We start from the raw sequence: 25,392 nt of genomic DNA on the forward strand, positions 1-25,392 counted from the left end.
TGTAAGCTAGTCCCATGCTGAACTACCACTGAGCCACACCCTAGTCACAGAAGATGACATCATCTGTTCTGCTTTAAATATATGTTAAGTTGGCCAATTTCTACCAACACTATGGATTCCAGTCTGTCTAGATGGTCTTATGGCTATTATTTTATTAAAAACAAAAACCACAATACTTGTTTTTTATCCATTTAACTGCTGAGAAAAATGAGGCTTCAGTAAGATAAACTAGCTTACAAAATGGCACACAAAGGAAACAAAACTAAGATTTGAAACCTGCCTTTAAAATTTCTTAAGTTTTTGTTCTTTCTTATACTCCAGGACTTAAAGAAAAGGTTTAAAGGAGCTGTCGAGATAGCTCAGGGCTTAAGAGCACCGACAGCTCCAGAGAGGCCCCAGGTTCAATTCTCAGCACTCAAATGGCATCTCATACACACAGATGGCAGCTTACAACCATTTGTAACTTCAGTTCCAGAGGATCTAACTGCTGTAAAGAGGGCATCAGGGAGGCAAGTGGTGTCTACAGGAGGGGAAAACATCTACACACATTTAAATAAAAAAAAAATCAGGTTTAAAAAATGACTTTTACAACTTGGTTTATGATGTTCTACTTTTAAGAAATTATTTCCTTTCTTGTAATTTAGGACAATCAAAAGGTTTAATTGATTGGCTTTTCATAAACTTTTACAAGAAGGTTTATGCACATGTATTCCAAACTCAAAATACAAAACAAAACAACATGATAGTTATGTCATTCATGGCAAATTTAGCCATGTCGCAGCTTTGAAAAGAAATCCAATTAAAGAGTTGTTGGGTGGTGACTTGTAGGAAAAAGATTATTTATCCCATTCCACTCTACATAGCCAGGAGCCAGACAGAGAAGCAGCTGGGTGCAAGGAAGCATTAGGGAGCTAAATCTAGGGTACCGCCAGGGAAGAAGGTGGCAGCTGGGAGTGGGGAGGGTTTCAGCATCCAACATTTAAAAGGATCCAAACAGGAAAATGCCAGCTGGAAGGAAGAGGGTGCTAGGCATCCAGTAACCTTCTGGGAAGACCAATTTTCTGTCTGGTATAACAGAAAATACACGCCACATGTTAAGTATCTCAGGTTTTGAAGGGGGAAAGTGCATTTTCCCAACAATTCTGTGTCACCCCCCAAAAGGGAAGGCACCAGGGAGGACAACCTACTACTAAGTCAGCAAACCGGCCTATGTCAAGGATGATACTTCTGAGCAACAAAATAACATGCCGAAGAGACTCTTAAACATTTTATATGTTCCCTAATTTAAACTGGGACTATGATGGTCCCTTAAGGTGATTCTGTTTTTAAAGGGCATATCATTAAAAGGGTTATATGAGTTAATTCCGTTGATACACACAGGCATGCAGGAGCACACACACTCACACAGATGCACAGAGAGTGAGAGATAGACTTGAAGCATATGTGGCATCTAAGGATTGTGGGTTTAGACTCTCAGTTGATCAGCTCCAGAGGCCTCATTTTGCAATCAGCTAAACCTACAGAACGTTTTCACCAAGTGCTGCAAATCAGCAAAATATTAAATGGATCTTGAAAAAAATGATTATGAATCCACAGTTCTGTTTGACTGTATAATTCTATTTAAGATTAAAATTACTATCATAAAAGGCCACTTTCTGAATGTAATTCCACAAAAACATCATCACAAAAGCTTTTACTGCTATTTATGTCAGAATGTATTTTAAACAGTTCTAATCATTTACCTTTGTGGACACTTAATTAAAATTACAAAACCAATTTTAATCTGTAGTCCAATTAATATGCAAATATATGCAAATGTGGTAAATCAAGGTGGTGATTAAGTTAAGGACACTCTATTTCATGTCTGCTTTAAGTGTGAAAACAAACAATCTTTTTTGTAATTGTACTGATGGATTGTGATGTTTATAGGGTTAGTATGGGGTACAAATGTTTATGCATCAACATTATGCCAAAACAAAGATTTTATACTCTGGAGTGATTTAGCATCCAGCATACATTCAGATGCAACAAAGTCATTTTGCAGTCATCTTGTGAATTAGAATAAGGTCAAAGCAAAGTTAAATTTCTATGTCATCCATTTGTATGGCTATTTAAAATTCAACAATCACTTTCTGATGTGTTAGGTAAGAGCCAAGAAGTCTCAAGAATGGCATATTATCACCCTTTATCATTTACTGTTTCTAATACACTGGTTTATCTTTGATACTATTACAGCAATCATTCTCTCATTAAGGTACAAAGATAGTCAGCCTTTTTAACCCCTCTTTTTCACAGGTTTTAAAGACAGAGAGTACATCTCAAATCCAAGTGACCACCATAGCTTACAGAAATGCACATTCTCAGCATCAATTCTCTGCTTGTTCTCCCCTTACTGCCTAGCAACTGATGACAATTTTCTGAGGAACTGGCTCCCAGAGCTCTGTTAGAAAGGGCATACATGAAATTTTTGAAAAGATTTCTTAAAGGCATGGCAAATATTATAAAAAACTTTTTCATTCTAAATTTCCTTCCAAACAGTATTTTCTCAATTCTCTAATATGCAGTTCTGAAATGTGTATGTTATAAAGATGACAGCGTGGATTTATTTTCTGAGAAAGAAACAACATACTCCTTGGCTGTGCAGTGGAGCTCAGTGGTAGAGCCACACTTAACATACATTAGAGTCCTGGGTTCAATTAGAGAGGAAACATGGGGGGTGGGGGGGACGAAGGACAGGGAAGGACAAGCCCAAAGCTTTACTCCTCATCAAATAAATACTTAGACCACTAACTCATGCTAGCAAAACATTAAGAATAATAGACTGATCATACTTTTTGAGCACGAAGTTGATTTGTTTCAATTTTGAAAGAACACAGAGCTGCATACGAGACTTTGAAGATTTCCCTTCCCTTCAGTACCTCCGCTTGCTGAACTTCAGTGGGAGTGGCCACACTTCCTTCAGCACTCAGTGCTCAGATGCTGATGGACAGGTTTGCCAGGGCAATGTCAAGCATCGGCATTTGTATACACGTCTTGCAGAACATAGTTCCTTTTTTGCAGTTGTATTATTTAAATAATTCGTTTTGCTTGTAATTGAAAATGAAGTCATGTACAGTCCCTATTTCATTTAGAAAAATGGATGTGAAACTGCAGTCATCCTATCATTTTGACACTCTAAATTTAAAAACACTGTCATTCTATAAAGGCAGATAACTTAATAAAAAGCAATACACTTTAGAGCTATCTTTACTAAATTAGGAAATATATCCTTAACATGCTTCTAGAAACTTTTTCCCTCTCAATCTAATCTAGTTTTAAAATTTCTATTTTAAAATCTTCAAAAACACCTAAACTTCCCGAGAACACAGATGCTAATAAATGCCGCCTGTAACTGCTGCACCTACCCTTCCTGTAACTGGTCCACGCTCCCGTCATTATTCTGCATTGTATATTCTTACAAATAAGTCATTCTCCTAAAATATTTTTAAATGAAACTCTATACAACAAACCATTAAGTTCATTTCTCTCTCTGAGTAGGTGTTTAGGGACTGTAATTGTCTAAATGTATCTAGTACCGACATATTCAATTATGAAACAGTCTCCACATGATGATGCACCTAAGACAGCAGTTTACATATTAACAAACTCTATCTTCATTACAGTACAAGGACAAAGCAGGACTCCCTTCCCCAATTTAGATCCAACAGTGAAACACACAGCACAATGCAACATAAAGTGAAATAAAAGGAACATAAAATGCACTGCATTAAATATTAGAAAAATAAAGCAAGCACAAAACTGCAGAAGCAGCAGCATAGAGAGCTGTGCTAAGACAATGGACGCTCTCAGTAGGAAATGAAAGTAGCTGGAAAGTTGTATAATCAATGTATTGAAGTCAGTCTTTATTTTTTAATCTTATACATGTTCTTTCTTAAGATTGCTTGATTTTCTAAAATGAAACTTTTTTTCAGTGTTACAAAATGTCATCTGCATTATAATCTGGAAATTATGTTAAATACTGTACTGGAAACTCTGAGCCAAGGAGACAACTCTTCTGGTCCAGTTCTCCTAGGAATAAGTCAGGGAATTATATTAACTGGTAAACAGAATCCTGACATGACACTGGAAAACAGAGCATTAATGAATAGAAACACAGATCAAAATATCATCTGATTAAGAGGCCGCCATGATGGGACATCCTGCTGGCCTTATGTAAGAAAAGAGCATTGTTATTGCAGGATTTTGAGAAAACCCTTAGCTTTGCATCATACATTATAATCTAATAGTAGGCACAGAAGAAAAACCTTAAAATATTTTTAATAAAACAAAGAAAATGTTACAAAGAACCTAAAACTTGTTGCATTTATAGAAGTTTATTAAATATATTGACACTATTTCTATTCACTTTTAGACAATAGAAAAAGGTCCAGGAATATTTTATCTCTTGAATAAAGATAAGTGTTAGGAAGAGAACAGTGTCAGTTTGTTGATAATCATGCTAAAGTGCTAATTTTGAAAAAAAATACATAAACTGTTTTTATCATTGTATATTTTGTATGGTTAATTACTTACAAATAATTCCAGTTGTGTTTAAGCACATGGAGTTTATATTTCCTAACCACAGTCCTCTTTCAGGCTGGACAGATGGTTTCAGAAAAGGGTGAAGTTTACAGAAATGGACCCTTGCTTTCCTTTTCATGTAGTTTACTGATAATCGTGCCTACATAAACTGATCTGACCTTGGGAATGTCTCACATTCCTCAGAGCAGCCCTTTGAATAATCACCAAAGCCTACAGATCTGAGATGATGTTGGACCTCCTCCCAGAAAAGCCTTCATCCTAATGGCCACCTAGGGGGACTGAAAGGCCTCGCATTTTCTCCAGATTTCCAGGAGGTTGAATGTTGCCTGTGCCAGAATCAGTCCTCACTGCGGCTGTGCCTTGGGTGGTAGAAAATTAAAATGAACCAATCACACAGACGTAATATGGCATTATCCTCAGGGCGTGGTTTCTTTTAATCAAACAAATATTTTCAGAGCTATATTACTCTTAAATCCCAGAAGTTCACAAGAAAGGAGAGGGAGTGGGAAACAGCGAGGAGCTAGCCCTCTTGCAGTCAAGGATATACAGCCAGCTCAAGAAAGAAAGCCAGAAAAAGCCTTCGCATCTGTTTGCCATTCAAGACCCAACCCTAGAGGAAATCATCTCAGTGACTTTACTGTCTACAGTTACTACAACCAGTGTGTTTATTTCTTTGCTAACAAGAAATGCCACATATCCAAACCAACCTCTGGGTCAGAGAGCAAATAGTCTAGAAGAAGACGTCTTCTTTACAGTTAGAGTTCATATTTTCCTTGGAACCTGCTCTGTTAAGACTTTGGTTTAACTGTAGTATAACTGAAAATAAAGTAGTGTCTCTGCGTAAAACCACAATCTTATTTTCTTATTAGAATAACTAAGAGAGTCTTCATATTTTTAGCTACTCTGACAAATCTGAAGATTCTTTTTAAAGTGTATGTAATTACGTGTCATTTACTGATACTGAAGAGAGCTGAAGTGACTTGACTTTCCAGGGTCATCAATTCTCCCTGCATCAGGGTTCTCATGCAGGCAGGCAGCAGAAAAGCTGTTGAGAAGTTAATCTGGAATTGTTCTATTCCCCAAAAGGAAAATATGTCCTTCAAATATTATCGGTAATTCACAACACGGAATCAGACGCGAAGGAAAGAACGGCTCGAGGCCTGAAGGTTCTCCATGTTTGTAGTCCTTAGATTTCACATGGTAAGCACGGAGACTGCTTTTCAAATTGGATAAATTTTTACTAGTGCTTGGAAAATATAAAGACAAAATGCTTAAGATTAGTGAAGACAAGCTACTTCATTAGGCGCACACAATTACTAGCCATTATAGGGTTAAAATGAGCTGTACTATCTAGAAGCAGACACACCAAGTTTCATGGTACTTACTATATGCTTACTCTGTGACATTTGTCCACTTCTCCCAATACTCAGAAGACAGCCATGAAACAGAATTCCCTGCGTGAGATCTTGGGAGGGATAATCTTTATTAACACCAACAATACCTTGTGTATAAATTATCTTATCGCTTTAAGTTAATTGGAAGTTGCAACTTAATAACGAAGACAATCCAAATGGACATTTAGATACAGTAACCCAATAAACCTGTAACATACTAAATTGTGAACTATGGCTATTTTAGGAATGAATAAATGATTACTTTTATAAACTGAACTTTCTGGTAGTTACAACTAATGCATTGGGACAACAATAATTTAAAAAAAATTCCTGTGACAGTAAGGGAACTTATTCCAGCCCAAAACATATGATAGGAACTCTGACTCAATTTTATAAAAATCATACTGATATTTATGTCCCCTTGAACAGTTTAGCACAATAAATAGACAATAAATTTTAGAAACTGACTAAGAGCCAGAGAAGTTTCTGGGTTCACTGGACTGAGAGGTAGCAGTGGGCAGGAGAACCCCAGGGGTGAAGCTCTTCCTGGTTAACAATAATCATGAAACAATGTTTTTTATAAATAAAGACTCCTGACCTATCAACCTCAGCCAGGAGAAATTAAAACTAACATACATAAAATTGCTAAATATTAATTATCCTTGAAGCATATCTCCAAAAACTCAACCCTGATTATACTCCTGCAAAAAATTATGGAAATTACAAAAAATCCTATGTCCTAGTTCTTCAGTTAATCATGCATTTATTAAATGTATGGAATTCATAGGTGGTAGGCCCTATACATCCTCTTCTACAAATAAGGAATATTGTAGTATCTGAATGTTTTCAAAGTCATATGGTTAGTGGCTACTAGCAGGACAGAGACTTACATTCTGTTTCTGGTCATCTAGTTTAAAGCTGTTTTGACTGTGCTGTGACAATAAGGGGACAAGCCTATGCTTAATTGGTTGCATAATCACACAATCATGAAGTAACTGTGACCCAAGACACATGAATGTACATATATGTACATGTGAATACAAACAGTACTAAAATGGAATGCGTAGAATAGTGCTACATGCTTGCAAGAGTTTAGGGAAAGTGCTGAGATTAGTGGTCCTCTACTTTTAGTCTTACCCAGAGACAATGTAAATATTGAATTAAATAATTAGCATTATGTCATATACACTGAAATATGTCACTTAGTTGAAGGTTAACACAAAGACAAAAGCTAAATATCCTATTAACGGTGACTGGCTTTGTTATGTCCTCAGTCCAACCCCTTTCCATTTCTAGTGAGGCAAACTGAAGAGCACAGGGAACTCGCCAACAAGGATGTTCTAGCTTTTCTTCTCGTCTAAGGACGATTAACGATAAACTGACTTTTGGAATACATATACTTTCAACAACCGGGATTTCATCAGTCTTCTAGTTAGAAATATGAAATCACATGATTTTGAAATGCAGAAGGACTTGAGAGTCCAGTGTGGTAATTTCCCTTTGCAGGTTCCGAGACTGAGGTTCTGAAAGGTGAGGTGACAGCCTGGCCACACTAGCTAGTTAGTCGCGTGCCACAGCTCCAACCAAACGCCTGCAGTTCTTCTCACTATGGCAGCCTTTAAAGCACCGTCCAGGAATAAGTAATGTTGTTCAAAATGCTTCTGAGGTCAGATGAGCACAAAGTCTGCTATCAGGAATGAGGACTGTGACCCCAATAAAACAGAAGACATTTAAGTCTTTGACACAGCCAAATAGTACAATCACTTCTAAGTGTCCTCCTTGATGCTCGGATATTTTGTACATATATGTTGCAAAGAACAAAAAAAAGTCATATCATGTCAACTTTGGTGGTTGAAAAGTTCAACTAACTTTGAAAGATATACACTCTCTGAAACAGTGAGGTTACAATTGATTGTGATCGATGATTATAGGCTAAAGCTTTCAAATGGTTTTTTACCATCCTATCTTAGTCATTGGAGCACAAAGTTCTACCTGAAACTTTGCAAAGGAATAGAATTTTCAGGAAGCTAAGTTATAAGCTAAGATGCTGAATGTAGTCTGAATCTGTGCAGTGGAGATAATCGAAGAGACTCTTTAGCTAGCTAAAACCTAATGTACTTTGCAAATTAAAAGTGTCATTTGTCTTGACTGATAATACTGAAAGACATCCTTCTATAGCTAAACTGCTCCAACTTCATCAAGCATAGATGTAAGAAAAATGTATGCAAATTCTTTTGAAGTCCTCAAATGTCAGCTCTTTCCATATATTTTGATCTTGCAAGGCACTTTTACGTTTTCTTTAATGATTCATTTTCAAAAAGATGGCTGTTATAAAGAGAGAGTCACAAAGGAAACCTGAGGTCACCATAGTAGTCACAAGTAGTAGTGACAGGTCTATAAACTATTACTGTCTCCACATTATACAGACTGGTAACTCAGAGTAAAGTACTGTTTGCACCTCTCATTCAGTGCATTCACACGTTTAAGTCTACTGCCATACTGTTGACATGTTTCATGTTTTCTGCATCCTGCCAACCTGGCATTTACATCTCATACAATATTGTTTTCAGCAAGACCTCGTCTTTAAAGAAGAAGAGCTAACCTTGCAGCCTCAACGTGAGACAAAAACAGCACAGAGCACTGAGGGATGGCTGTGTGGCCTAGCTCTACTGCATAACACATCCTGGACCGAATCATGGGAAATGTTTTCACAATTATTCCATCACTGACAAGTGGGAAAGTGCTTCTTATCTGAGACCACAGTTCCAAACCGAAGGCCGATTAAAAAGTTGATTTCCACTTAGAAATCAACTTCTACAAGGCAAAGAGACAAATATTCACCATAGTCCTCATTATACAGATGAGGATATATAAGCAGTCAACAGATGACACGGGGCAGGTAGAAAATCACCAGTACTGGTTACAAACATACATTCTGCAGTTTTGAGGATGTTAAAAGCTCTCCTTAAAGACAGCCAGTTTGCCCATCTAATCACCAGGACAGTAAGGAGGAATGCAACCTTTTTGCAGAATGAGGATAATTATCTTTACCATGTTATTCTTAGAAAACGTCAGGAGAAAAACAGGATTTATAAAATTAAAAGCAAATTACAGTTCTTCGATGTTATGAGTGAATAACTGTTTCAACCCTTTCTTTACTCTGCACTGTCAAGATACAGAGTTCATCCCCCAAGGAGCAAAATTACAGAATGTACACAATGGATGCACAGACTGTTGAATTTTATAAAGTTTTCACACCTTGGGACATGTATGTTAACTAATTAAAATTCATGCTAATTAGAACTGGTACCATGTAATGCAAGATGAAAAGACAGGCAGTTCATATGATACAATATGACTCTCTAGGTATTGTTCTCTTGAAATATTGAGCTTAAAATCGTACCAGTATATATCCTACTTATAATAAAGCCACACTCACAATAAAATGTCAATTCCAAGAGTTAAACAGACACCGCATAACGTCACAAATAAGATACACAAATGTAATGTCCAGTAAAAATGTAAAGAACATAAAAGTCCCTGGGGCCAATAATTCCTCGTCTTCCATTCCACACGCTAAGCCGCAGCCATCATCTGAGCACTCACAGGTTTTGGTATCTACCTCTCAGTGGAGAGCCGTGAATAGACTGCTCTCACAGTATTACTCATATTTGCTCGTCCACTTTCTATTAGTCTACTAATATTCCTATTGAGTTCTAAATCACAGCATTTTTCATGAATTTTTTATTAAAAGCATGAATTAATCCATGAATTTTGTTAAAAGCATGAATTAATCCATATGTTATATGTATACATATACAAATACATATTTGTTATATAGACATAGTTCAGATACAAAGACAAAAATGAAGATTATTATTATAACAGTTGATAGTGTTCTGGCTTATATTTTAAGTCTTTTATAAAGATTAAAAAGCTACATTATTTGAACTTTTATAACTATAGGAAAGAATTGTATAATTATCTTTGAAAATTTTTATTCCAGATGAACAAAATTTCCTTCCATCCTTTGCAATGTTCTTTATTGGGTAATGTATCCAACTGTAAAAATTTCAACAATGGTAAAAACGAGACTCTAGAAAAATGTAAGTCAATGATAACGTGTTAAATATCACTGACAAGAAAATTTTGATATTCATTAGACAGAACATTTCAGAATTTGGCGGGTGTCAATTTGAATGCTCCGGCTCCCTCGGGCCTGGAAGGAGAGCGCTGCACTCTGAGCAGACGAGTGTACTCATTGGCTGCTCAGTTCACAGTCTCTGCACACAGCACAATCCACCAAGAGTCAGCTTTCATAATTCAACAGCACAAAGTCTGCAAACACGTGTAACCTAGATCCATATTTCCCAGTGACAGCATATGATAGCAGAATGTGAAGTATTAATGCTGGTGTCACTGCAGTCCTACACTCTACTGCACTTTAAGAGAAAGCAGCTGCTGAGATGAAATGTGTGCCAACTGTCTGAAGGCAGAAACATAAGAAACACTCCTTCTGTTACAAAGGGATAGACACACAAACAGACTCGCTTCTTCAGATGCGGCAAGCACACTTTCCTACTTTTGCTTTATAAATTTCCCAGAATACACTCACCAGTTCTACATATGCAGAAAAATATGCCTTTAAACAACCCTAACTTCCTTCTCATAAGAGTAGCCATGCAAAGAGCCTCTGGTTATGTTCCTTCAGGTCAGAGGGAAGAAAAGCTGCCTCTTACAAAAAAATACAATCTCTATCTATTGAGTTCACATATCCAGGGAAATATAGCTGTTATCTATGGAATAGATAACCTTGTTTAACTGAACATTTTCATATTAAAAACATATGATCCTTAGGTCTTTCAATGAATACCACCTTTAGTATGTTTACATACTTGTTATCTTGGAATAATCACCTGAAATCTCTTTAAAATTTCACATTCCTGCAGAGAGCAGGCTGTCTCTTTCTCTTACCAGGAACCTGTTATGTCTGTTGCCTTACATAAACCATTTGTAAGGGGTGAACGTCATACATTTTAAAGTGGCATTTTGTTTTTTCTCTTGATAGAAAGATTGACAATTTGTTGAACAGCCATGACATGCTGATTGGTGTAAGATACCTTCTGAATGAAATGGTGCAAAATGAACCAAGCATAGGACTGCCACCCTTTAAACACAGCTCTGCCATAATATTAAGCATGTGACATAATCTGAATGGTTTGGTTATAATTCACTTAAAAACTAGTACAACCTCATTGACCCCCTTATCAAACAATTTATTGTGCATCTGCAGACTGGACGATGAAATAGAGGAGGTGAAGTATTAACAGTGACACTATTTGGGAACCTCATAGTGCAGTTCATTCAAAAGGCAATTTTAAAATTGAATGAAGAGCTTTGACTAGGCAATAAAAGCAGCCACAATGCCAGTGAACAGTACTTAGGAGGGAAGCCTCTAATTATCCTATTTATAAATCAACAGTAATTTTACTGATGACTTCTTCTTGAAGTTGATTAAACTAACTTTGAAAAAATTTTAAACCAGATCATAAGCATTTTCTTGAACTATGATTTAAAATGTTAGTGATTGCTTGAAAATGATAGAAACTTGAAAGCAAGAATGAGACAGCATTTCTAGGTAGGAACATTCCTACAATCCTCCACAATGTAATTAGAGCGCTGCCCTTGGGGAAGGGGATTTTATTTTATAATGAGAATGTTTACACTGTTATGGGGTTCAATCTATCTGGGAGGGAAGGTTAAACTTCTTTCCATTAAAGACAGCCTTATAATGAAAAGCTCTGAAAGGAGAATGGAGTCTAATATAGTGGATGTAATGGCCTATTAAATGATTCACACACAAAAAATGAATCAAATTCATTGTATCTCACTGCTGTTTTATGGCAAAATTGTTGAAAAATAAAACTATTGTCAAGATAATTGCATATTACATAGGCTGTATTACTGTAAGCAGTACTCTTGTTGGATGACCTAAAGTTTAATTTTTAGGTACATTAACAGGACATTACATTTTAAATACTTTACATTATTGGAATGTTTTTAAAGAATCCTACTTCTACCCTGTTGATAGAATCAATTTAGACTGAAAGTCATGTTAAAATTGTGCATCATTTTTTTCAATTAAAAATTTCCAGACATTCTTTATGATGTCATCCTTCCACTCCTGCACCAGATGCTGGTTTATACACCAATCTACTAAATGGCTGCTTACTAGGAATGCACAATGTTGGGTGTAACCTCACTGTCTAGCTTATATTCCCAGATTTCCCCTCAATAAAGGTGTATTTTTAGAATAATATGCCCGTTTAACAACAATCTCTAATTATAAAACTATCCCCTCGCATGAACAAATGAAAAGCAACATGACTCAGGCTCTCAGAGTGCAGTCAATAAACATTTCTGCTAAGAATGACAGCCTTAATGTTTTTAAAAAGGGGGTTCCATAAGTGAGCTCAAAGACAGTTCAAGTTAGACTTTCAAAAGCATAACTCTGAGAACCTACCAAGAAATGCCTCAGCTTAGCAACACTCCATAGATGCTTATTAATGAAGGCCTAAGGAACAGAGCCTTGTGACCATCTAAAAGCGACATCAGAACTTTAACATGTGTCATCGACCAGCACTGCTGGGCTTCAAAGCACAGCCGCATGTTTCTAAGGAGGAAAACTACCTCAATGAACTAAGGACCAACTTTAATAGAATTTAAAAACTATGCATTTATTTCAGATTTTTATTCTGTGGACAGATTGAAAAGCCCCTTTCCTTTCATATCATCACTCCTGAATTGAGTAAAGTGAGTCTGTGATTCTTTAAGGAAGCGTTTCTGGCACAGAGACTTCCAAGGGAATCATGAAGAAAACATGTTGCATCAAACACTGTATAGCATCACCTCCTTTCAAAAATAATTTTCTATAAACATTGAAAGATTCTTCTAATTATAGATCCTTACGTTAATCAGGAAACTGCCTATTAACAAAATTTTTATTCACTACTGAAATAAAAATGTTGCTTTTTTTAAAGGCAACAATCTCTTTACAAACCGTTTAAGAACTTAGTGTTGCCGTCTAAGTTTAGGGACACGCTTAACCTCTTTATGTAATATAACTCAGGCTGTGTAAAATTTGGAGAGGAGGATATTTGTGCATGTCAGTCCTTCTTTTTTCCTTTCCTCAAGACAAATTAGAAAGAAAGAAAAAAAGTTGTGGAGCTTTCTAATCTAGCCAGTGAGTGGAGGAGAAAGGTAAAGAAACAGAAAACCAAAGAAATGCAGTCCCACAGTGTTTATGTTCTCTCTCTGTCCACCTCCCTCCCGTGTGCGTGTGTGTGTGTGCGTGTGTGCGTGTGTGCGTGTGTGTGTGCATGCGTGAGTGTGTGTGTGAGTGTGTGTGTGCGTGTGCGTGTGCGTGTGCGTGTGTGTGTGTGTGTGTGTGTGTACAGAGGATAGTTGAGGAGATCAGGTGTCCTTCTCTACTGCTCTTAACCTTGTTTTTTGACAGAAGCTCCTACTGAACTTGAACTCATTGGTTTGGTCTGACTGACTGTCTGGCCACTGAGCTCCTAACATCCTTGTGTTCACCCTTCAATACTGAGACTATAGTGGAAGTGGTTATGCCCAGGTTCTTTACAGGTACTAGGGATCTGAAATCAGTTCCTCTTGCTAAAAAATACTCATACTCATTAGCTCACCTAATCTCCCAAATGTTGTGACCCTTTAATTCAGGTCTCCATGTAGTGGTGACCCCAACTATAAAATTATTTTTGTTGCTATTTCGTAAGTATAATTTTGTTATTGTTAGGAATCATAATGCATACATCTGTGTTTTCTGGTTGTCTTTCAGGGGTCATGATTGAGAATCACTGATTTAGCTTCATTAAGTTTTTTTCTTTTCTTTTTACTTTTAATATTGGGTCATTAAAGAACAAAATGTGGACATATAAGTAAAGAAATAAAAATGTGGTACAGTGGTATTTGTATAATTTTGGATTTGGGTGTAAGAAGATGTGTGATTTGTAGGGTTTATCCAAAGGGCTTGGAGACATTCTGGAAAAGACAGCAGTCCAGGAAGCTCCAGCTGCAGTGGCTGTGATAACAGTGTTAAAGAAGGAACCTAACAGTTCACAGGGTTCCAGCAGTAACGAGGGGGATTCAGCTCCACCACCTTCCCATATCATAATACATGAGGAAATATGGAAGAAGTATGTGGGGAGGGAGAAAATGGAGGTTGTAATGAGGGTGGAGAGATAGGGAGGACAGCAAGTTCAAAGAAAGGAAGATAATTTTGGGAATCTGCCTCAAATATCCATTCTCTCTCCAAACAGTCAGAAAGCCTAACACTGTAGAAATATTCTCCCTGACTGGAAATCCTGGAGTACAGAGAAAAAAAAAGCCTATAAGTGTCATGTATGGATGTATATTGCTAAAATACTTTCTGGCCTGTCAAGGATGGATTTCTAAATTAGATTGCTGTTATCAGATACTTCATAAAATATCTTACAAAAAGTATGTGTGTTGGTGAACAAACACATGAGGGAGCTTGGTGTTGTAGATATACTTTTAGAATATTAGATTAATGCAAATATTAAAGTTATCTGATCAAGCACAGTAACTGCTGACCAATTGCCCAACACTAGTCAAAGGACACTAGGACTATCATTGAACAATGCAAGGAAGCACTGCCCTCAGGAACTAGTGCACTGAGCACAAGGCTGCGGACACTCTTTGGGTGAGTAAGGACAGGGAAATTCTGGACTACGGCGACTATCCTTCCCTTGCCTCTGCTATTTTCATGGCTATGGTGTGACAGAAAAGGCTGAATTCACTCATTAAGTCAAAAAATAAGAGCAAGGCATGATGAAATACCCTGTAATCTAACAAAGATTTTGAAGCAGGAGGACTGCCAATGAGGTTGAGGCCCAGCTTGGACTCCAAAGCATGGATAAGGTGGCCAGGTAGGGAGCAAGGCCAGGAGCAAGAGCCTGTCTCAAGCAAACAGAAACAAAGCAAACAACAACAAAAGCTACAGCAACTACGGCGACTGCACCAGTCCTTAGAAGGCATTTTACCAGACATTATAACTAAACACGAAGAGATTCATAGATGAGTTCAGGACTTATGGCTCTCAGTCATTAGCTATACACTTTCACAACAGCGTTTAGCTACAAAACATATAAATCTCTAACATTCCTTACCTCTGAAAGGTTGTCAATCTAAAAGATGAATGCATATATACAGAAGCTTAAACTACAGATAGTAATGCCAGCCTTTGTGTCTGTGGTGTTTTAATATGTATTAGCAAAGAGGGTGCAGATTCTTACACAGCCCCTCTAATGAGGCCTGTGGTTACCATATGGAGACTGGGGAGAAAGAAAGATGGAGTATGGCCTTAGTCTTGGGTCTACAAATAGAATGCTATTATCCTGACCAAATGACAATGCAAACACCCACAGATCCAACTGACAATGGAAGTGCATACACCCACCCACTGACCCACTAAACATAGTCTAGAAATGGACTCTGATCCAACTGCCTGTTGATTTGGTTAGAAATGGCATCATAGAAATGTTTCTCCTGTAGTGTTTTCTCTGAAGTTTTGTGCTGCCATGAAAAAAATCAATCTTAGGGACTGGAGAGATGGCTGTTAAGAGTACCTGTTGTTCTTGAAGAGGACCTAGGTTCTCTCTCCAGTTCTCACATGACTTTTAAGAGGCATCTGTAACTCTAGCTCCAGAAGATATCATGCCATCTTTTGACATTGTTTGTACATGATAAACACACATACATGAAGCAAAACACCCATACATGTTTAAAAAAATCTTAAAAACATAAGGAACCCTATTTTAGGGAAATGATGTTAAGAGATTCCTCCTCACCAACAATCTCAGCTGAGTCCAGACTTCATCATTCCTGTTGTGAGAGTGGACTTGAGAAAAGCCTACTGGAATCTATGGACTCAACAGTTAACCAGGAGAGGGCCACGGAATTCATTCCATAGAGAAAAGAGGCACAAAGACAATCTTCTCAGCTCTCGACTCATGGATTCCCATGAGGAATGATTTATGGACTGTTCGCTTTGCAGCAATGCTTTACCAGAGCTTCAGTTTTTACAATTGTAAAGGTGAAAAAAATGTTGGGGGTGGGAGAGCTGGTGGTAATTGGGAGTGGATGGGGAGGGGAACAACCATATAGAAGGAGGGAGGGGTTGGGGGCTGATGGACGGGAAACCGGGAAAGGGAATAACATTTGAAATGTAAATAAAAAATACCCAATTTAATAAGAATAGAAGAAAAAAGATAATTAATTTAATAATTTAATCAATATATCTCAGTGAACCTTAAAGAAGAGTTACCAATATATTATCACAAGGACAGCCATGACAGCTCTTTAAAATATCAAGTATTGTGCACATTCCCTACAACCATCAGAAGCTCCTGCAGCTGTACTACCACAGTGGACATGGTGCCACTCACAGAACCTGCATCGTCCAGCTTGTTTTATACCTCACAGGACCAGTGAGACTTAAGACATATAATACAGGCTTTCATAATCTTTCAAAGCACAAAACAAAACTATTTTTCAATTTTACATATAAATATAGCCAACACTTTTGACTAAATATATGGCTCTTTACCCTACATTTTAAGTATTTACTTATAATCATATTACGTTATAAAGAGAAAGAGCTCTATATTATAAAACCATTTTTATCCTACTGCAAGTCAAACATTACAAGGTTAAAAATAAGAAATCGTGAGCTGAGCATGGTATCAAAACTCTAAAATTCCCACAGCAGGAAGGTCCTGAGTTGGGGTCCAGCCAGGTTTACAGTTAAGTTTGAGGCCAGCTTAAACCATAAGTTTGAGATTCTGCAACAAAATCAAACAAAACACAAATACTGGGAATACAGCTCAGTAGTAGAGTGCTGGCCTAAAATACACAAGGTCCTATACTAGAGCCCCAGAAAACAGGAAAATTTTGTTTACATCTTCCTAATAGTAGTTATGACTATCCAAATATAGTTGGTCATTCTCCCCCACACAGGTCATCTTGTCAAAATGTATAATTAGACCATTAGATCTCTAGAACTCACCTTCCAGAGTCCCAGCCCTACGCTTCAGACATTCCACTCTCCTTCCATTCATGCCCAGTTAGCTTGCCTGTGCACATCTGCGCTTTCAAGTTAACTTTTTTAGGTGCATTAGATTTGAACTTCGTAGAAAGAAGATTTAGTATTTGACATGTAATATGGACTCAGTAATACTTACTGACTTCTCTGATTTCAACAGACACATATGTCATTTAATGAGGTACTCTTGAAGGGAGGTTTGAATAATATTAAACTGTAAGGCAAATATGGTGGCATACGCTTACAGTACTAGCAACAGGCAGTAGAAAAGCATTCATGAGTCCTAGTAGCCTAGGGTACACAGTGAGTTCTAGGCTATCCAGGGCTACATAGTTAGACTATGTAGTTGCAAAAGTCAAAAAACAAGCAGACAAATATATATTAAAATATGCGCATTGAATGTTTACTACAAACTGCTAAGAGGTATGACACATATTTGATACAATAAGAAGACACATAGCAACCTAAACTTGTAGATGAGGACTTTCAGACCCAAAAGGACATGGAGAGAAATCCTGGTAAATGCTGAGCACAGCACTGAGTGTAGAATTCTGGCTGAACGTCTTCCTCCTAGTGTCTCCACTTCTTAAATCCTTTTCTGTCTACACCTACAAATAGACAACTGCAACAAAACTCAAGGACTTGGTTTTGTGGTTTTCTAATTAATTTTCTATTTAAATTACTAAATCTGTTTAATCTAGACTTGTGATGCAGAGATTCCTAAAGTGCCTTATTTGAAAGGTGATTTTAAAGTTGTTGCCTACTCTAATAAAAGTTTTAAAATTAGTCCTAAAGCTCTTGCAATTATCTGCTTGCAGGTGAGGTAGGTATTCAGGGGATAAAATAGAACTCCTTCCTGGATGCAATATGAACTCGAGAAAACTTTACACAGTAAAACCAGAAAGACAAAGGTGTAATATACACAAGAGTCAGTTAAATGCTGAAGCCAAATCTATTTTAATAAACTGTCTGAAATACTCGTGTATTTAATTGGGGGCGTGTCATGCCACTAGTGTTTGGAGCTCTGAAGACAATTTGTAGCAATTAGGCCTCCTCTTCCACCACAGGTCCCAGAGATTGAACTCAGGTTCCATCAGGCCTGCCAGCAAGTGCCTTTTCTGGGTAAGCCAGCTCACTTCCCTAAAACAAATTTTAGCAGCACATGCTACATGAGTATTATACGAGTATGTGTAAAATATTTCACTCTGAGGACCATCTACTATTTGCTTTACATAATAGGCCTTAACACAGGAGAGCCTTGACTAGAATTGTTGACTAGAAATCCTACAGGATTTCTAATTTAAAAATCTAAATTTCTAAGATTGAAATAAGCCACAAACAAAGTGCTTGCGCCATGTACATTGGGCCTTTCTTCTATCAGCATGCCAGTCCACAATCATATCTAGATCAATAGTGAAGATATCTGCTTAAAAGACAGTCATGCCTTCTTTTGTCACAAATTCATTACTTTTTACTAGGGTCATTGCTTGAAAACTTCAAAACACCATATGGACTTAATTGTGGTTTATTTTGGCAAAAAAGGAAGACACTGTAGAACAATTGAGGCATTACATTCTACAATTCCATTACTTTCATCCCGCTCAGTTTTATTACTGTGTCATTAAAGGCAACTTGAGTGAGTGAAGAATTACAGTGTCATGTGTACAGGCTAGTAGATTAATAACAAAACACACTCAAGTTTAAAGGTATCTAACAGCTGTTTTCATTATTTTGTGTAAATACGCTTGAAGCATATCTATCTGATTAGTGGAGAGGGCTCTTCTCTGTCACATGCCACAGGCACTGGGATGTTCGCGTAATCAAAGTGTTCAGAAAATGAGTTTACATTGCTCACTGCTCAAGTACACAAAAGGCGGAGTGACGGCGGGCGCATCAAAGCTTAGTCAAATCATCTGCTGCAAACAAACAGACTCCGGTGCATGCTACAGCTCAAACCAGGCCACAGCAGCACACTGAGGTGGACTTACTACGGCCAAAATGAAGCAATGTGGAAAGAGTTTCTTAAAAAAAAAGAACTTTAAAATTTGATGTTCATATTATTTGTTCATATAAATTTGTGGATTCATATATCTTTCTAATTTCTGAATGAAAACATTAAGCTTATTATGTATTTATATAAATATGTATGTATGTATGTATGTATGTATGTATGTATATATGTATTATTCTCTGACTACGAGCCTATTTTTACTTTGAAATCTGAATTGATAAGTAAGTGTATCTCAGGCTATCCCATTGGCTGAAATGCAAGTAAAATGAAGGCCTCCTTTCAGATTTCTGATGCACCTGTTCCTAAATGCACATACAAAGAAAGGCTTGCCCCTTTCTAATTCATGTACTATGTTTTATCTCCTAATATATTTACTTTGAATTCTGCTACTCAATTACTTACTACATTTCAAAAATATTTATCCTCACCACTCAGGCCCTTCTACAGATCCTCTTCACTTGACCTCTGCTCTTTTTCAACCATAGAAGCACTCGACTCCTGCTCCTTCTAAGTTGGCAGGTTCAGCTACTGCAGTGCCCACCTACATGACAGAATTTTCACTTCATCACCAGCTCTTCTCAACTGACTGGTTTCTTGTATCTCATGTGTCTGCTTCGTTTGATGCTCCAACTTTTATTTTTTTACACATCCTGCTCAAAATCCCTTCAGTTATGTTTTTAAGGGGAGGGAGTATGAACGACAGAGCATCATTCTGGAGTCAGATCCATGTATAAACTGCAATAACTCAGGTAATGCATACTCTCAAAATGGTGATGACTGCCACTTCCTTCTGTTTCAGTGCCTGCCTTTATAAATGCCCTACCTTCCACTTAAACCCTCTGTCAAGGAAACTCTGGTCTGACAGAACTGGCATTCAGATATGCTTTTAAGCCACTCCATGCTTGCCCTCCAGTCTCAGAAACACTTGTTTCAAATTTGTCTGTCTTCCTCTTCCAAAACTCTCATCTTTTCCTTCAATTTAAAATGCTTGGTCTTCTGAGATGTTTACAATGAAGCTCGTATTCCAAGACTCATCTAGTTTTCTCTCAGGCAACTCTAAGTTCTCCAAGCTGCCTGAAGGCTTGCTCTGTCAACACTTTGGTTTCCTTCATCCTCCCTGAAGAAAGGTGGGGGCACTCCAGAAGCACAGGGTGTAGGAGCAGGAGCACACGACAGAGCTGGCTGCAGAGCTGTGTGTCAGCCTCTGCACACTGAGGTAACAGAATAAGCTTCGTTTTCAAAAGGCTTCATGATAATTATTATATCTATACTTAATAATTCCATGTCAACTTTCAATGATAAGGCTTATTTGTCTACATGTGAAGACAGCAAACAGGCAGACAATTATGCCCACTGTCAATCACAGCTACACACATCCTTTACAATACTGGAAAATGTTCCTATGGATTAAGTAGTCAAAATGCAACCCTAATTTTCTAATTATCCCAACTTCTTCTCCAGAGGGTAAATACACTTGTGGTGCAAAGAGGATAGTGTGCAGAGGCTTCAAATGGCTGTACTTGCAGAGGAAAAGCTGAGTGCTAAACCATGCTTAGCCACAGTGCCCAGGTAGACACACATTTCCTTTTCCAACACTCCCAGCAATGCTTACTCATTAGTGTTTATTAAGAAGAAATATACCCATCTTATAAAGAATTCAGAAGCATTAAAGACAGACTCCATATTTAATTTAGAATTACATCTATCAATTGACAATGGATGTGCATGTACAAGATATATATATGTACAGTTACAGCTTAACTTAAAGTTCCTTTTATACATATTTCCGAGTCAGCGATAGAAGTAGTCAATGGAGGCATGGGACCAATTAATAGCAGTATTACATCAGAAAGCACTGTATGAGATAAATGCCCTAATTGTCTAAGTCAAGTTCTTTGCAATCATGCAATGATGATAATAAGCAAAAGGAAGGATTGTGATCCTCCCAAAGTTGGTATTTAATAGAGGCAAAAGTTACTATGAATATAGAAGTATCATATACTGTCTGGGTCAGAACAGCTTGGGGTTAGGTTATAGGAGAAAGACATGTATGTGGCAGGGAAATGAAGCTCACTCTTCCTTCCTGTTGATAATACACTAAAGACCTGAATAAACCTGGCGGTCCCCATTTTAGGACTTAAGTGGACGTCTCTTTTCCTTTCCACATGACATGCTTTATTAAATTTTCCCCCTATCTCCTACCATGAACTTCCCCAAGCCTTTCCTCATCAAATCCAAGCAAAATGGTCTTTGGTCAGGGTACTTTCTTTGCTGTGATCAAATGTTTCAACATTTATCTTATGATTTTTCAATAAAAATACAAACTCCAATTCTGCTTGGTGAAAATAGAAGAAACATTTCTGTCTCACAGGATCTACTCTCTTAGGAGCTTCCTTTTAATTTGAGTGAGATACATATTATAACTCCAGTTGTTATCACTAACCAATGCCTTTCAAACCTGGCTATATGTAAAACAAGCAGGGTCACTCTCAGCAATCTAAGTATAGAGAGCCGGAGGAATGCTGGCTTAACAAATTTTATGGAACACCTGGCACACCACATGTAAAAAGTTATTGTTGCTGATGATGCTAATGCTCACAGAAATCAAAGTCTATCTGCCCACGATCACATAATAGCTGGCAATCACCTTGAAATCAGAGTGTATTAAGCCCTATAACACACAGCTAGTACTATTGGCCCAGATCCTGCTCTTGGTAAATCTAAATAGCTAATGCTCCATGCTTCTCCTCAGAACGCATACCTTTCTAAGCACTGAACCTTTCCACTATTTCAAAAGATTCAACCTATAGCAGCTGAAAGGACTTTAAAAAAAACCCACTATTTTCTTGCATATAACTCTCAATTAAAGTAAATAAGTCCACACTAATGTAAGCTCCTAAATATCATTAAAATATAGATAGGAAAAGTATCTGTACTTGATTCCTACACCTCGTACATGCAACAAAACAGTTTTGCCTTTTATTTAATGAACCAAATTGAACTGAATTGGAAATACAGTAACTATAGTTTATTCTCTACTCAGAATGTTCCTTCCTAAAATCAATTCTCCTTAAAGTGCTTATTATTTTTTTTTTTTGGTTCTTTTTTTTCGGAGCTGGGGACCGAACCCAGGGCCTCGCGCTTCCTAGGTAAGCGCTCTACCACTGAGCTAAATCCCCAGCCCCTAAAGTGCTTATTTTAAAGATATGGCACAATACTTTGCTTCTAGAATAGTTTAAACATCAACTTCAGGGAATGTTCCAGTGTCAATCTGCTCCCTTTCTGTCTGCATGTTGTCTTCACTGAGTTACTCACATACACAATGCTAAGTAGACATGAACTTAGGAAGTACCTTCACCTCATCCACTCAGGAATCCCTTAAAAACATTTGGCTACATATTCTACCTACTGAGAGTTCAATTATCTTTCATTTTTCACTTTTCCTATTAATAATATTAGTAAAATGTGGAATTTAAGACTATTTTTCCAGGTTTGATAAAGAAGTTGTCAAGTCAGATGAATATGAAACTCTATTTCTAAATGCCATGAGTGCTCTGGCATTCTAGCCACTTCCGCACAAGAATGGACATCAGTTATCAGTAAGATTTGTTTAAAACCAAGTACACACACACACACACAGACACACACACACACACACACACACACACACACACACACACACACACTCACGCACGTGCTCACTCATTCATTCACTGGTACGCATATATTCACTTTATTGGAGAATACGTTTATTATTAGAAAGGTAACTTCCCATGTACTGTTATCTTTAGACATTATCTACTTAACATAACATGCAAATGTTCCCATACCTGTACATAGCACTTTTTAACTCTAATGATTATTATAACATAAGAAAAGATATTTTGGCCTGTCCACAAAATTCCACTTCCCTAGATCGATTTAACACTTGACTCTTCTTTAGTACTGTAAGGAAGTGTTCCTCTTTTTGTACAAGAATTAACATTTATTCTCTAAAGCATATATTATGCATTTTAGTTACTGTCCAAAAAATTCTGTTAATGCTCATTTAAATCTAAGTAAAGCTGCAGAATAGAGCTTCCCAATATCCATGAACTGATTACTCTGCATTAAATTTCCAAATAAGGCAGAGTTATATTTTCTACACAACTATTTGAAAACTTAAAAACAATGGGAGTACCTGTGCTTTAAAAAGAATAGGTAGGATTCCTAAAAGAATTATGGTAGACTTTCCATTGCTGTGAAAAAAATACAAGACATTAGCTATCTAGGACATAAACAACTTCTTTTATTTTGATCCTGGTTTCAGATGTTTTAGGTGTATCATCGGAAGGCAAGGTGAAGCAGAAAAGTCATATATTCTGCAGTGGGGTCGTGGTGGGTGTGAGGGAAATGAGATCTCAATCTTAATCTCAATCTCACATACGCCTGTGATGGCTGAATTCTTCCTTTTCCTTTTTCTTTTATCCAGTGCTTAAACATTATAACTACCGCCTCTAGCCCTGCTTACTGCTAACCATACTCAGAGCACTCCCTCCCTCCCTCCCTTAGTTAATCTGTCTGAAAAACCTAATAAACGCATCCAGAGGTGAACATTACAAATCTCTGCATGTCTCCATCGCATCAAGCTAACAAGGGCGCTCATCACAATATCCAACTGTTATGCACAGAGCAGCACTGAACCTGAGGAGCACGTGTGTGAGGTGAGAAGCAGAGTCGCTGGGTATGTGCCCAAGGGTGCTACGGTTGGATATCGAAGTAGAGCCATTCTCAACTTCCTGGGAGACCTCCACATTGGTTTTCAGTGGCTGTCCCAGTTTACAGTTCTACCAGATGTAAATAAGTGTCCTCCATCCCCTATAAATGTGCTGTCATTTGCTTTATTAATCTTGGCTACTCTAACTGTGTAAGAGGAAATCTCAATGTAGTTTTCATTTGCATTTTCCCGATGAATAACAATGTGGGGCATTTCTTATGTGTTTCTCAAGCTCTCTGTTTTTCATCTTTTCAGCGTTGTTCACTTAAGAAAAAAAAAAAAAACCAAAAACATTTTTTCAATTTGGTTATTTTTTTCTTACTGTTTAGTTTTGTTTGTTTTGTTTTATATACTTTGGAACTTACTCTAGATACTGACCCTCCACCAGCTGAATAAATAAAGATATTCTTCAGCTGTAGGCTTCTGGTTTGCATGAATGCAGGTATTTTTTGCCATACAGAAGCTTTCAGCGTCTCAAAATCCCATTTATTAATTGTGACTTTGTTATTGGAGACATGATCACAAAGTCTTTTCCAGTACCAATGGATTCAAAACTGCCCCAGTTTCTCTTCTATCAGATTCAGGGTATCTGATCTTATATTGAGGCTACTGATCTATCTGGGACTGAGTTTCATGTAGGATAGTAGAACCTCTTTCCATTCTTCTACAGATGGCCAGACAGTCTGACCAGCATCACCTGTGAAGATGCTGTCTTTTCTCCAGTGCATGGTTCTCGTCCATGGGTGTGTGGAGTCAGCATTACAGTCTTAACAATTGGATGTGTATGTGACTTGAAGGATGTTACCATTCTCCATACACAGCGTCTGCAAGTGCTATCAACTATTGGTTCTTTCCTCCATGTTCAGCTTTGCAGTATGCTGCCAAACTGCCACAACATGTGAGAACTACGAGGAACTACTCCATCGACCAGCTCTCCAATGAATCCTACTTGAAAATTCTACTATAAACTGCTATACGCGAGTTATCAGACTGCTGTTCCTAATATTGCCAAGATGAAGAACCAGAAATCTCACATTTCCTCCCTCCGTGGTTCTGGGTCACTGCAGAAGAGCAAGCAGAGAGACTGCTATAGGCAATGACTGACCACGGGAAAGAACATTCTCTAGGGACAACCAAGCTCGGCCCATAAGAAACTCACAGAGCTTGTGGCATCATGGATTAGATCTGTGCAAACTCAAGTCAGACAAAGTCCAAGCATGGAGGGGGCACTAGACACCAAGTTCTATCCTAAAGAACAATTAGAACCTGGAAGATAGCTATCAGAAAAGAAGAGTTACTTTTCTTTAATGGTGTGGCCCTGAGTTTGTGTAGAAAGCTCCACTGAATGGTCACATAGCCAAAAATATATTAGCAGAACAAACTGGATTCAAATTGGGGAATAGATCTGAGAGGACTTGCAGGAGGAGGTGAATATGATTAAAAACACAAAGTATGAAATTCTCAAACATCAATAAAAATAAAAAGAATCAGATATTTCAGTGAAATG

General features: G+C 37.5%; 1 protein-coding gene across 49 annotated transcripts in view; it reads right to left on the reverse strand.

Moving 5' to 3' along the window:
* Qtman (queuosine-tRNA mannosyltransferase) overlaps positions 1-25,392 on the reverse strand; it is a 390,738-nt gene that overhangs the window by 125,004 nt on the left and 240,342 nt on the right. The window contains exon 1 of one of the 49 annotated variants that reach the window (XM_087653051.1): positions 5,967-6,046. The gene's annotated coding sequence lies outside the window, so the exon portion shown is untranslated. 49 annotated transcript variants of the gene reach the window in all.

The sequence above is a fragment of the Rattus norvegicus genome, chromosome 3, assembly GCF_021556685.1.
Source record: "Rattus norvegicus strain SHRSP/BbbUtx chromosome 3, alternate assembly SHRSP_T2T, whole genome shotgun sequence".
Classification (NCBI taxonomy): Eukaryota; Metazoa; Chordata; class Mammalia; order Rodentia; family Muridae; genus Rattus; species Rattus norvegicus.